We start from the raw sequence: 13,717 nt of genomic DNA, 5'->3' as shown, positions 1-13,717 counted from the left end.
CATTCTTTACATCCATCTGATGTAAAGACCATTCCTTTGATGCAGCCATAGCAATGACTGCTCTTACGGTTGCCATCCTTGCAACCAGACTAATGTTTCTTCATAATCAATGCCATATGTTTGTGCATACCCCTTGATTACTAATCTTGCCTTGTATCTATTCACAGAACCATTTGCATTGTGCTTCACCTTATAAACCCACTTACAACCAATTGCATTCTTACCTTTAGGCAAAGGTACCAGTTTCCATGTAGCATTTGCTTCCAAGGCATCCATTTCTTCATCCATGTCTTTCTCCCATTTTTCTTTTTCCATGGCTTGCTCAAAAGAAGTGGGTTTTGGTTCCTCTATCACTTTGACCATATAGGCATAGTGAGTGGCTGTAAATCCATCATATTTCAGCCTATCCACAGGATACCTAGCTCTGGTAGACCTATGCAAAGTAGGTTCACTCCCAGGTACTCTCAAAACATCCATGGTCTTCCTTACTCCAGGTGTAACAATAGAAGGAATACCCAACTCATCATCAATGCTCTGTTCTGAGCCACTGGATTCACCATCCACATAAGAGTGACCTGCATTCACATCAAACATGGGCTGATCTACCTTCTCTTTTCCTTTTTGTGATACCTGCATACCACTATTTGCATTGCTTTGAGAAGATTCTCCTGATCTCAATCTGCCTGTCCATGGCGAAGAATGTGAACCACTGCTAGAGGACCCTCCAGGTCCACTAATATTTTGTGACTGCTGCTGTGAATTCTGTGCATCATTACCATTTTGTGCATCTACATCATCAATCACATTTACTGGTTTATACCAGCTACTCATCTCATAAAAAACAACATCTCTGCTCACTATAAACTTACGAGTAGAAGGGTTATATCATCTATACCCTTTCTGCTGCAGAGAGTAACCAATAAAGATGCACTTCTCAGCTTTTGGATCCAACTTGGATCTCAACTCATCTGGCACATGAACATAGGCAATGCAACAAAAAAATTTCAAATGAGAAATATCTGGTTTCCTACCAGTATACCTCTCCTCTGGAGTCATCCCATGTATTGCTGCAGTGGGAGTCCTATTCATTATGTAGACCACTGTAGCAACTGCTTCAGCCCAGTAAAAATCTGGCAAGTCTTTTTCGTTGAGCATGGCACGAGATACCTCTCCAATATGCCTATTTTTCCTATCTGCAATTCCATTTTGTTGTGGGGCATGACTGCATGAATATTGTTGCTTTATGCCATGCTCCTGCAGGAACCTTGCAAACTCATTTGAGAGGTACTCTCCCCCTCCATCTGACCTTAGGCATTTTATTTGCAGGCCTGTTTCTTTTTCAACCATAGCTTTAAGAGTTTTGAAATGCCCAAAAACTTCACTTTTCTTTTTCATAAAATACACCAAAACTTTTCTGCTATAGTCATCAATAAAAGTGACAAAATAATAATAGCCTCCAAGAGATATAGCTTTAGTAGTCCACACATTAGAGTGGATTAATTCCAATGGCTTCTTACTCTCTTGAACATGTCTAGGAAATGGTTTCCTTGCCTGTTTTCCAAATTGACAGGCTTCACATACCTTATGCATTTCTGCAACCTTGAATTTAGGCAATCCTGCAACAATATTTTGGGCGTGCATTGATTTAAGTCACTGTACATTAACATGACCAATGCGTTTATGCCAGATATCAATATCTGCAACTACACCGGTCCCATGTGCAAACATTACTGCACTCAATTCAGGCATGTCTGCATCCAACGTAAACATTCTGCCCTTCTTCTTTCCTTTTGCTATCAAGCGACCTTTATTTTTCATATCCTCAACAAAGCATCCATGTGGATTAAATCTGACCTGCAAGCCCTGTTCAACCATTTGACCAACAGAAACTAGATTCTTGGTGATATTTGGGACATGAAATACATTGGACAGGTATTTCTTTTTCCCATCCTGCATAGACAAAGGAATTTTTCCAATCTGCACAATAGGATGTGCAGTATCATCACCAGTCTCCACAAATCTTGGTTTTTTCATTTTCCTTGCATTCTCCATCCACATGTGGTTTGATGCACCTGAGTCAACATACCATACATCGTTGCTTTCTTCTGCACTTGCCATAGAATTGTTCATGTGTTGCACCATAAACAAATGCTCATTTCTGTCATCACCCTGTCTACTAGAAGATGTATAATTCCCTTGTTGCAATTTTCCATTCATGATGTCATTCCGCTTTTTATAGCAGTCTTTAGCCATATGATCCATTTTACCACAGTAGTAGCATTCAACATTGATGTTTGCATTTTGGCCTCTTTGCCATCCACCACGACCTCTTTGGCTCCCCCTGCCTCTAGAGTTACCACGTCCTCCTCCATAGGACTCGTTTTCTTGAGTTTGCTGCATATTTTGATTTCTACCACGGCCTCTAGATCGGCCTCCTCTACCTTTGCCTCTACCTCTTCCAGCATTTGAGTAGAAGACAGCTTCTTTTGAAGTTCCTCCTAAAGAAGATGCACCACCAGTTCTCTGCTCCTCAGAAATTAGAAGAGCAATCAACTCCTCAAAATCAGGAAATCTTTCACGGATGGAAATGGATGTTCGGAACTGTGCATAATCCTTTCCTAGACCATTCAAGGTCACAGAAACTAAATCATCATTTTCCACTGGCGACCTAATGGAAGCGAGTGCATCTGCAATCTTCTTCACCTTCATGTGGTATTCATTGATGCTCATATTTTCTCTTTGCACATTATGTAACTCTTGCTTGAGCTGCATTTTCCTGGCTTGCGTATTTGTGCTATACATTTTTGACAAAGTATCCCATGCCTCCTTGAGAGCGGAATTTTGGTGCCAGGAATTGCTTAAAAATAGCTAAAAATTATGAATATCAAGGGAAAAATATTCAACGCCAAAGGTGGCGACTCGATCTAGGACGATTTTAAGCATCAAAGTGCTTTAAAGGTGCCCGAGCGACACTTGTTGATTTTTCATAATTTTTTAGACAGTCGTGCAGGTTGACATGAGCTAATGGCCAAAGCGGGATGCCAAGCTGGACGCCCAAGATTTTTTAGAGCTCAATTCCGAGTCCGGACGGGGAAATGGCCAAGAAATTGGTCAAGATGCGAAGAGGTGGACATTAGAGTGGCCAAAGTGGGCATGACCTTTGGGAGCCCAATTTTAAATGTCACATGAAAGGAAGGTGAAAAAAAATGCCAAATCGTGGAGAGAGAGAGCACACAGATCAGCACTGATTTTTGCGCTCCATCCTTGGGGATGGAGATGGCAGCCTACACACAACCCATACAACCGACATTACCCCCGAATTACTCCTTTCCTGTTGACTCTATCACCTGTCTTCGCTCCTCCATTGGTGGCCTGAATGCTGAGATAGAAATCTAGTCTTTCTCTCTCCTCCCTCTCTCTCCTCTAAGAGGGAGTTCATGTGGGAAGAGAAAAGAAGAAGAAAGGATGGTGGAGGCTTGTTTGGCATCGATTGGATTGCTCCACGGGCTGGAAATGGTGACTTGTGATCGTCATGAGCATGAAGTGCTGCTGATTTTCAGATTTGCAGCCATGGACATGAAACCCGAAACACGCAAATAAGCGGTAATTCAATTTTTTCAAAGGAAATTTGAGATTTCATGGCTTTTGATTGTTAAAATGTTGTTCATGTGGGCTAAAAATTGTTTATGTTGCTGTTTTCCATGAGTCCTTGCTGTTCATAATCAGAAAATAAAAAAAACATGCATCTTGTGGCTCAAAATAATACAATAAAACATGTAAAATATGGAAAATCAAGGGAAAATGATGGTTTTGAGCATAAAAATGGAGGAATAAATAGGAACACCAACTAAATTTTCATTTTTGTTGCAAGAAGGAACTAAGAGCCACAGCCCATAACCTATTTTGAATTTTTAGTAATAAAGTAATGCAAAAAATAAGGGAAATACAAGGAAAATAGAGAAAAACCACTAAAAATAGGGGAAAATGCATTTTGGGTGGGGAAAATTAATGAAAATTAAGAACAATGTTTGTGAATGTTTGTGGGGACTGAAGCATGAGGATTTGCCTCAGTTCAACCCCACCTTCTTGTTGTAGTGCATCGTTTTCCGTTTTTTACACATAAAATGATGGCAAAATGCCTTATAAATCTATACAACAATGCAACATTTGATCGATGGGAGGGTAGAGGGGTTAAAATGTGTCTCAATGTGGAGTAAAATGATGAAAAGATTGCTGGTTTTTTGTTTGCATACCATATAGGTTGGGGAATAATTATAAAATAAGAGCCTAGTAGCACGAGGGTTTCCTCGGTGCTAGGTTCGTGCAACGCCGCATAAGAACGGTAGTTGAAAATCATTGAAAGGATGTTTTTCACATGTGCACAATATTGATTTTATAATTGTCTGAGCACTTAGCATCCACAATATGCATAAATCATGGAAATATTTAAAGGTATCAGAAATCTTGGATGCACAGCAATTGCTTTCACTAGGACCTTGACCCATGTTGAGTGAGAGACAGGACACCCTAAGCCATAGGCTAGTCGTGGGGTCTAGGGGAAAGAGAAGTAAGGACAATGGTACATTCATGTATACGATTAAATGGTACCTTGAGTGGATTTTGTACGAAATGTTTATATGTTGAGCGACGCATCGAGGGGCCAATCCCCAAGGTGTAGGAGAGTCGCAGAGGGGTGGCGGCATTCAGCCGTTGGAGGACCCCCTATGTCTGTGCTTCGTGCCATTAGGCAATGTGTAAGGGACTCCCTCTGAGGAGTAGTGGGTGGGAGAAGAGTGGATTATAAATGATGTAATACAAACGCAAGATGTCTAGGAAGGCAATGTATGTGTCATCAGCGCTCCTGGTCGCGAGGCCGTGGGGTTGTTGAGTGCGTGAGATACGGCTAGTGTACGAGTCAGTGCCGGCCCGTTCTAGGTTCCATCACTCCTTTGGCGTACTTGCATCTTGAATATGCACAATCATAGAGTCTGAAATGCTGATAGACAGCCAGTACATAACTTTCCTGGCTCTCTCATGCCATGCTTTAAATGCCTGCATTTGCTGTTGATTGGGAACATCAGGAAGAACTGGTTCTGCTTCATTTCCTGCAACAAATTCCCAATATCCTTTTCCCATAAGGAAATTCGTCATTCTAAACTTCCATGCTTGGAAGTTGTTCTTGTCAAGCTTTTCAGTGGCAATCTGTGAAAGAGAATCATACGCCATTACAGAATACTGCAAAAAATTCTGTCACTGCAAAGAACACAGCTTCAGCCTCACAAGGGCAAATCTGCAAAACTGACGAAAGTGGTATTTGACCACACAGTCACTTCCTAGTGACGATTTTGCATAAACAAGAAACAAGGATGATTCTGTAACTCCCAATGTCTCTGCACACAAGCATACGATGCAATTTCTGTGGTAACTTTTCACCGACCTTTAGAACAGTGGTCGCACAGCATAAAACATGGCCTTTTCCTGAGTGCGTGCATAAAAGTTCCGCCTCTAAAACAGGCCCTGAAATGGCCTCAAATAAAAAAAACAGAGCAACCAAGGGCTAAAGCCTTCTCCCGCAGCATATACTGCCCTCCTGCTACACCATGAAGGGCGTCTCAATCTGAGACAATGCACTCTTGCACTTTCTGGTTGTGCTACCTGCAGAGACTTGCTCCCAAAACAGAAAAATGAAAGCAACACTACTCCTCTTACCAGAACACCGCGAACTTGGTTTGCTTTCTTGAGCTCCTTACCACGAACAAGGCTCTGATACCATGTCAAGATTGTGGAGAGAAGGAAGGAGTCTCACTTATAGCTTTCTTGCTTGCACAATGGGGGAATACACACACAGGTGGAGGCTAAAAATAAATTTTTGTAAGCCAAAAAGAACTCAAGTACATAGAAATAGAAGAACCCTATATATGGGTCTCAAACCAAACTCAACTAACTAAGGTGGCATACTAATTGAGCCACGAACTAGAGTAGATAAGGATAGCTGTCATCTAGCTATTATTCATGGGCGGTGTACCAACCGCATCTGCAACTGACTAGTCGGTGACATAAATGCACAACGGTCACCCTGGCATATCACGTGTGGAGCTCGATATCTCAACAATATGTGCATTTTCTATGGTGCCTAGAATACTATAGTCATGGGTTACATTGAGTCCAACTATGCAAGACATGCAAATAGGAGAAAGTCTACCTCTAGGTATGTCTTCACTTTTGCTAGAGTTTCTCTTTCTTCGATTTCTAGGGTGCAAAAATGCACGGCCTTGTCTACTACTGAGGTCTAGTATATTGCAGCCCACTAAGGCTTGCAAGAAGGCCCTATGGTTAGGATGTCTAGTAGCATACCTTGGTAAAATTGTTACTCATACACTACATTCAAATTCTATGAATGCTATTCAATTGGCCAAGAATTCGATCTTCCATGCAAATACAAAAAACATTGAAGTGCACTATCACTTCATCAAGGAGATCGTAGAGGACAAGTTTGTTGAGCTTGTCAGGATCTTGACTACTATGCATTTGCTAAAAGTCTCTTAGTGGAATGTTTTGCCTTCCATAGGAAGATTGTGGGTGTAGGATGACATTTGTGAAATACGCGGGATCTAGAGCATGGCAGATGCGGAAGCTATGGAGGTTGAAAGAGGAAAAAGAAACTCATGAAGACATTGACCCTGACTAGGAAAAATTGTTACACAAGTGAATTAGATTCCAAGATTGAGACTTGGACTCATAAACACAATCTTATGTATTGACAGTGACATGGCACTTTACTAGAAAGAAAAGAGTACTATCATTGCATTAGAAATAGAGTGCAAGTACAATGTTTTATAGGATTTGAGTGGTGGTACGTTCTCCTATTGTACATATGGGATTCTGGTCCTGAGCCCTCACTGCTCCTCACAAAGGGACTAAAGTAGGTGTGATTGTAAATATCTCAACACCCCTCCTCAATCACAACCAAAAGTACAAAGTGTGTAGAGGCTTTAGTGAAAGCAACACCTGCAAAGTGTGGGCACACCATAAACATGGCAAAACACCAAAGGCTTTTGCAGAAAAGGCTAAGTGTAGGTACCACAAATATGATGGACATCTAAAGGCTGTAGCAGGGGCCTCGCAAAGTGTACAGAGGTTGTAGTACAAGGATAACTGAGGAGTTTACAAGTTTATGTATGAGGCATTAGAGCTAGAAAATACACAGCTAAAAAAGTCTGTTTGAATAGAAGGACTGATGAGGTTTGTCCTTCTCCTGGTGGTCTTCTTCTTCTTCTTCCTTTTATCCATTTTCTTCTTCTTCTTTGACTGCAACTAAATAGGCCTTTTGGGATCTCTTTCTCGCATGGCAAAACTTCTCGATGTGTTCGGTCCTTCTACAGAAATCACAAAAGAGTTGATCCTTCTTGCCTTTGTACCTGTTGCCAACATATAATGCATGCTCATCTCTAGAGGTACTTGGTTCTTCCTTAGTTTTTAGCTTCTTTTCCTCCTTTGACAGTGATGCCTAGATATCAACAAGTTCAAGGTTTGGCATATTAATTAGAGTTGTTGATACATTATTATATTCAGGAGGCAAACTCTTAAGTAGAACACCAATGCCAATATCTTCTTCCATTTTATTGTTGATTCCTGCAAGTTGGGTTAGAAGTCATTCCATATAATCTAGATGTGTGGCAAGTGATGTGCTGGACTTCATTTCAAGCCTGAAAAACTCAATTAGGAGACCATACTTTGATGATTTAGAGTGTGCACCGAACAAAGTGTCAAGTCTCCTCCATGTATCCTGTGAAGTCTCACAGTTATCCACATGGTGGATATAGCTGTCGTCTAGCTCCAGTTTGATAATGGCTTGAGCCTTATCATCATTCTTTTGCCAAGTGATAGCAAGATCTGCATCATGAGGCTTCTTTTCTTTTCCGATGGTAATGGCCCAGAGGCCCTTCTTCATCAGGATCAGTTTGATGCGGGTCTGCCAGGTATGAAACCCAAATCCTTTGGAATGGCAATTGGAGAATCTTTGCCCATGTTCGACTTGAGATAAGCAGCAAATCAGCTTCAGACTTATCAAATTTAAGCAACAGAAGAGTTGGTTGAGATGTGTCAAGAGACAGAAGTGTTTAGATCACTAAAAATGAGTGTCAATAGACACTATGTTTCTTCCCTGAGTCTTTCAAACCTGCAAAAATCCTTCAAGTTCTTTTAGATCCAGATCTTCCCTTCTTGATTTGATGCTAGGACCTTCAAATCTGAGTGGTAGTGGGTTGTTCTAGTGGCAGAAGAGAGAAAATGATGAGATTTTTAAGCTTGGTGAAGTTTGGCTATGGCTGTCCTGTCAAAACAGGGACCATCGACTAGTAAATGAGCTCCCATAAGCTCCATAGATCCAATTTGCTCAAACCCTTTGAGATTTAGGATCCTCACTACTAGATCTAACTCCCCCTAAGAGGTTTTGTACTCATTTTGCCCGAGTTGAGAGATCTAAGCCTTCAAAGTGGTCGCTGTCAAAACTACACCCAGATTTGGGAAAATGAAAATGCCAAGCATGGTATGCATCAATCTCCTTGATTTTAGTGCCAAGAAGTTGCATCTTGACCTGAAAAACAACTCTTGAGAAGAAATATAGAAGAGATATGACCTGGTTGATGAGATATGGTTGCTCCAATAGAGGTAGGTAGGTGCTGTCCACAGACATAGTTATAGCAGCAACTCTGAAAAGAGGCAATGCTAAAGCTATAGTTGCCCAATCTCAATGATTGAGGTGCCAACGAGGAGCTTTAAAAGTAGAGAAACACTTCTCAAGAAGGAAGTTCAAAGAGATTTGGCCTGTGGAGAGAGACCCAAGAAAAGTGTTTTGGATAGATTTGTCATTTTATAACTTAATCTATAGCAAGTATATAAGTGGCATCATTATTCTAAGTGACTTGATCTATAGCAACATCATCACTCCATATATGTTCAAGGATTAAGTCACAATAGTTAAGTCATTTATTATCCTTGATTATTGTCATGTGTTATGGCTCATAGTCCCAACTTTCTTTCTCAATCTTGGCTTCAAATGTGGGCTAGAATTAATAAACTTGGATCTTTAATTGATCAATTCATTGATTATAAGGGCAAAGTTAGAGAACATAACAAGACATTTATCAAGCATGGATTGTTATCACCATGAGTATTCTAAAAAATAAGATGAGTATTCTCATGGACATTTATGCATCTGATTCTTATACCTATGGCCAACATGTATATGTTGATGGTATACACTATGATCTGCATGTATCTTCTGAATATGGACATCATGGTTATGAGCAATAGTATGTACATGGACAACAACATGTAAATATAGATGAGCAGTATGGAAATGTATATGAACAACACTGTAATACTTATGGGCATCATCCTCTTGCATCAATTTCTTATGGGAAGCAAAGATATGACTATGAGCAACAATCATTTTATTCTTAGCCACTTGATCATCATGAACACCATACATAGGAGTATGATGTCAAGAATCACGTGGTGGCGGGACTTGCTTGAGCTACTACACCCAACATACACAATACACACAAGAGGAAGCTTACACAACAATAGAAAAAGAGAGATGGAGGCCAAAATGTTTTCGTGTTGGTTTCTTCTTCATTTTTTTCACACAATACAATTTACACATAATATAAATAAGAGGACTACTAAGTCAAATAGTGCATAACTTAATATACTAATTGATTTGTGTTGTAACTATGCTAGTTGTAGAAAGGTGTAATATCCAAATATGATAAGTAATAAGTTAGTGGCCATGTGAGGATCATAATGACCACTGACATGCTAAGTATATATATGCAAACCCATCTAACCAGGCAGTCTATCATCAATGTCTACATGTGCTGAGCCTATCATCTCTAGATCTTGCTGAACTCAATAGTGATCATATGGAAAAAATCTTATCTAAAGCTATTAGAGCTAGACAATTAAATAATGACTAGATCAGAGAATTATATACCCAAGGGTTTGTCAAGATTGTGGGAGAGAAGGAAGGAGTCTCACTTGTAGCTTTCTCACTTACACAATGGGGGAATACACACAAAGGTGGAGGCTAAAAACAATTTTCCTCTTCTTAGTTGTGTAAGCCAAAAGAACTCAAGTACAGATATATATGGGTCTCAAACCAAACTCAACTAACTAAGGTGGCATACTAAGTGAGCCACGAACTAGAGTAGATAAGGATAGCTGTCATCTAGCTATTATTCATGGGTGGTCTACCAACCGCATCTGCAACTAACAAGTCGGTGACATAAATGCACAACAGTCACCCTGGCATATCACGAGTGGAGCTCAATATCTCAACACTCCCCCTCGAGCTCAATCCCAATTCTTGCACACCAAGCAGGTCTCTGAACTTGCGCAGCTTCTCTCCGTCCAATGCCTCTGTGAATATGTCAGCTACCTGATCCTCTGTGCTGACATAAACTAGATCAATAAGACCTAGTAAAACCCTCTCCCCCACATAGTGATAATGCACCTCAATGTGCTTTGTTCTAGCATGATAGACTGGGTTACTTGCCAAGTGTATGCTACTCATGTTGTCACAATAAATGACAACTGGCCCATCTGTAGGCTGATGCATATCATAAAGTAGCTTATGCAACCAAGCTACCTCACATGCAGCCATTGCTGCACCCTTGTACTCAGCCTCTGTGCTCGACAAGGCAAGTGTAGGCTGTTTCTTGCTGCTCCAAGTGAATGCAACACTCCCAAAAGAGAACACATATCCATTGGTAGATCTTCTATCATAAATACTACCAGCCCAATCAGCGTCAGTGTATCCATGCAACTGTATCTGAACCCTAGTCTCATAAAATAGTCCATACTGCAATGTGGACTTCACATACTTGAGTATGCGTCTAGCCGCATCCAAATGCGATTTCCTTGGAGCCTGCATAAACTGACTTACCAATCCAACAGCATAGCTCAAATTTGTCCTGGTAATAGTCATATAAATCAAACTTCCTACTATGCGTCTGTACATAGTAGGGTCTTCCAAAAGCTCACCTGCATCTGCGCTCAGCTTCACATTATGCTCCAAGGGAACTGAAATAGACTTACAGCCTGTCATCCCATATTTGGACAGCATGTCCAATCCATACTGCCTCTGCAAGAGCTGTATCCCACTTGGTGATCTAATCACCTCAATGCCCAAGAAATAACGCAGCTCTCCCAAATCCTTCATCTCAAACTTCTGCTTCAATAGCATTTTCACATGAAGGATATCTTCATCACTGTCACCTGTCATAATCAAATCATCAACATAAATGACAAGTAGCATAATACATTTCTCTATTTTTCTCACATAAAGTGAGAAATCTGCCTTGGAAATCTGAAAGCCAATAGTGACAAGATACTGTCCTATCTTGTCAGACCATGCTCTAGGTGCTTGTTTCAAGCCATACAAAGCTTTCTTCAACCTGCAAACAAACTCAGGATGAATAGTATGCACATAACCTGGTGGCTGCTCCATATAGACCTCTTCTTGCAAATCACCATGCAAGAAGGCATTATTTACATCCATGTGATGTAAAGACCATCCCTTTGATGCAGCCATAGCAATGACTGCTCTTACGATTGCCATCCTTACAACCGAACTGAATGTTTCTTCATAATCAATGCCATATGTTTGTGCATACCCCTTGACTACTAATCTTACCTTGTATCTGTTCACAGAATCATCTGCATTGTGCTTCACCTTATAAACCCACTTACAACCAATTGCATTCTTATCTTTAGGCAAAGGTACCAATTCCCATGTAGCATTTGCTTCCAAGGCATCCATTTCTTCATCCATGGATTTCTCCCATTTTTCTTTTCCCATGGCTTACTCAAAAGAAGTGGGTTCTGGTTCCTGTATCACTTTGACTATATAGGCATAGTGAATGGTTGTAAATCCATCATAGTTCAGCCTATCCACAGGATACCTAGCTTTGGTAGACCTACGCAAAGTAGACTCACTTCCAGATGCTCTCAAAACATCCCTAGTCTACCTTACTCCAGGTATAACAATAGAAGGAATACCCAACTCATCATCAATGCTTTGTTCTGAGCCACTAGATTCACCATCCACATAAGAGTGACCTGCATTCACATCAAACATGGGCTGATCTACCTTCTCTTTTCCTTTTCGTGATACCTGTATACCACTATCTGCATTGCTTTGAGGAGATTCTCCTGATGTCAATCTGCATGTCCATGGCGAAGAATGTGAACCACTGCTAGAGAATGCTTTAGGTCCACTAATATCTTGTTGGACTGCTGCTGTGAATTCTGTGCAGCATTACCATTTTGTGCATTTACATCATCAATCACATTTATTGGTTTATACCAGCTACTCATCTCATCGAAAACAACATCTTTGCTCACTGTAAACTTACGAGTAGAAGGGTTATAGCATCTATACCCTTTCTGCTGTGCAGAGAGTAACCAATAAAGATGCACTTCTCAGCTTTTGGATCCAACTTGGATCTCAACTCATATGGCACATGAACATAGACAATGCAACAAAAAATTTTCAAATGAGAAATATCTGGTTTCCTACCAGTATACCTCTCCTCTGGAGTCATCCCATGTATTGCTGCAGTGGGAGTCCTATTCACTATGTAGACCGTTGTAGCAACTGCTTCAGCCCAGTAAAAATCTGGCAAGTCTTTTTCGTTGAGCATGGCACGAGATACCTCTCCAATATGCCTGTTTTTCCTATCTGCAATTCCATTTTGTTGTGGGGTATGACTGCATGAATATTGCTGCTTTATGCCATGCTCCTGCAGGAACCTTGCAAACTCATTTGAGAGGTACTCTCCCCCTCCATCTGACCTTAGGCATTTTATTTGCAGGCTTGTTTCTTTTTCAACCATAGCTTTAAGAGTTTTGAAATGCCCAAAAACTTCACTTTTCTTTTTCATAAAATACACCCAAACTTTTCTGTTATAGTCATCAATAAAAGTGACAAAATAATGATAGCCTCCAAGAGATACAACTTTAGTAGTCCACACATCAGAGTGGATTAATTCTAATGGCTTCTTACTCTCTTGAATATGTCTAGGAAATGGTTTCCTTGCCTGTTTTCCAAATTGACAGGCTTCACATACCTTATGCATTTCTGTAACCTTGAATTTAGGCAATCCTACAACAATATTTTGGGCATGCATTGATTTAAGTCGCTGTACATTAACATGACCAATGCTTTTATGCCAGATATCAATATCTGCAACTACACCGGTCCCATGTGCAAACATTGCTGCACTCAATTCAGGCATGTCTTCATCCAACGTAAACATTCTGCCCTTCTTCTTTCCTTTTGCTATCAAGCGACCTTTATTTTTCATATCCTCAACAAAGCATCAATGGGGATTAAATCTGACCTGCAAGTCTTGCTCAACCATTTGACCAACAGAAGCCAGATTCTTGGTGACATTCGGGAGATGAAATACATCTGACAGGTATTTCTTTTTCCCATACTGCATAGATAAAGGAATTTTTCCAATCTGCACAATAGGATGTACAGTATCATCACCAGTCTCCACAAATCCTAGTTTTTCCATTTTCCTTGCATCCTCCATCCATTCTGCATGACCTGTCATGTGGTTTGACGCACCTGAGTCAACATACCACACTTCGTTGCTTTCTTCTGCACTTGTCACAAAATGGTTCATATGTTGCACCATAAACAAAT

The sequence above is a fragment of the Lygodium microphyllum genome, chromosome 6 (genome assembly GCF_053477565.2).
Source record: "Lygodium microphyllum isolate KBCC chromosome 6, Lygodium_microphyllum_v1.1.10, whole genome shotgun sequence".
Taxonomy (NCBI): domain Eukaryota; kingdom Viridiplantae; phylum Streptophyta; class Polypodiopsida; order Schizaeales; family Lygodiaceae; genus Lygodium; species Lygodium microphyllum.
Note: the sequence above shows the minus strand (reverse complement) of the source record.